Source organism: Amblyomma americanum, chromosome 5 (genome assembly GCF_052857255.1).
Source record: "Amblyomma americanum isolate KBUSLIRL-KWMA chromosome 5, ASM5285725v1, whole genome shotgun sequence".
NCBI lineage: Eukaryota > Metazoa > Arthropoda > Arachnida > Ixodida > Ixodidae > Amblyomma > Amblyomma americanum.
The window spans coordinates 60907795-60909729 of record NC_135501.1 but is presented as its reverse complement, the minus strand read 5'-3'; the positions used below and the strand labels follow the sequence as shown (position 1 = coordinate 60909729).

General features: G+C 46.8%; 1 pseudogene; it reads right to left on the bottom strand.

Moving 5' to 3' along the window:
- On the bottom strand, positions 1-893 carry LOC144134733 (uncharacterized; annotated as a pseudogene).
- Between the last annotated feature and the right edge of the window lie 1042 nt (positions 894-1935).

Sequence of the window (1935 nt, the reverse complement as noted above, 5' to 3'; positions counted from 1 at the left end):
CTGGCGTTTTATTGGTGTAGGGTGAAGGGACGATTGCTACGCGAGTTGCTTGACGGTGTTAGATGAAGTGTCAAAAATATAACGGTTCAAGCCGATGTGAAGTGTTTTAAATCGCAAGGAAAATTTGGCAGACCTGGCTTTAGCAAATGCAACAAGTTGTTTTCGCGCGTGACGAACGGCATGCGAGAAGTCCTCTCCAACACTATAAACCGTGTCTTTAAGATTTCGCCCATTTGATAGGAGGGATTCTTTAGTTTTGCTACTTGTGAATTTCACGATTATGGGACGATTTTTATCTTGCGAGTGACGACCGAGGCGATGAGCTCTTTCTATTTCGTGAGGTTCCACAGTTATTTGAAGGTTATTACGGCAAACATCAATGATTAGTTTTTCAGATTCTGCCCACGTTTCGCTATCAGTAGTGTCAGGGATACCATAGAAGATGAGATTGTTACGGCGTGACCTGTTTTCAGCGTCCTCTATGCGGGTTTCTAGTTCCTGGATTATACCCGCCACGTTGCTTGTGTCAGCCTGCATCTTTTCAATGTCATTTCGAAGGGGAAGTAGTGCTTGGTAGTGTGTTTCCAGGTCGGCCATACGATTGCTTAAATCAGTTATGGTTTTATCCGTAGTAGTGAGCTGGGATTTCAGACCTTGTACTTCGGCTATTAGTTCGGTTTGGCCTGCGGTTAGTTTCTGGAGTTGCGCGGCACTGCACTGCTGTCGTTAGGACCATGGTTAGTTTCGATATCTCCTGATAACAATAGCAAAGAATGAACAACAGTGACACACTCGGCGGCAATGGCAACACAGCACTGTGGGCTCGGGAACTGCACCAGAATATATTTGCTTGATCTTTTGGCAAATAAGGTATATGATTTACTAACCTGCATCGCAAAGATCAGCGGATTAGATGGCTGCGCTGAGGTGCAGTCACCGACCCACAGAACGGTGCCGGTGGCGGGGGTGCTTTTATATGGGGGAAGTTGTTGATGTCCGTGATGATGCGGCCGTCCAAGATTCCTTCGGCGCCGGCAGCCACTGTTCCTCTGTTGTGGCAGCAGTCATCCGGGGCGGGCAGCTGACGAGCGGCAAGCGGTAGCGTCCCGGCTCGTCACTGCAGCATGGTGGTGCGCAGTCAAACGACGCACCCGAAAGAAGGCTTGCCAAGGTCGGCAACAGTATGCTGACGAACAGCTGGTTGATCGTCTGCATCGCAACGATCAGCGGATTAGATGGCTGCGCTGAGGTGCAGTCACCGAGCCCACCCTTATAAGTTCTACTCTGCATCTTTCAAAAGAACTGTTAAAAAAGGAAAGGATTATAATAAAAATTTAAACACGTGCTCTCTAAACCTCAGAATAAGAATGCTTTATATAGATTTATGGAGCAGAATAAGTCTCCGGCCTCCAACCTCATAAAGTCAATGGTATTGTCTCCGCAGGAAGCTAAGCAACATTTTGAACGTATCGCTCAGTGGCTGGCTTTACGTTTCCAAGAGCAGAAAACGGAACCTTTGCAGACTCTCACCCCCAACTCGAACTATCCTGAGGTGGACGGGTCGGAACTCCTCCCAATTGTTTCCTCGATGCAGTCTGCTGCCCCGGGATCTGATCGGGTTACTGTGGGCATGTTAAAGATTTTAGCGCAAGCCTGTCCAACTTACCTTGATATTGTAAATCCGTCATTGGAAAACTCTTGGATGGATTCCTTACTGTTGAAAAATAGAGAGTAATTTTACTTTTGAAAAATGCAGATTATGGATTTCATTTAGACAATATTGGGCTGATTGCTTTAACCTCAAATTTAGTAAAACTAATAGAAAGAGTAATACAAAGGCGCCTCACAGAGCATGTTCCTCACGTTAACGGCCTCAGCTCCGCACAGATTGGCTTTCGTCGCGGTTGTTCCATATGGTCCGCGCATGTGGATCTC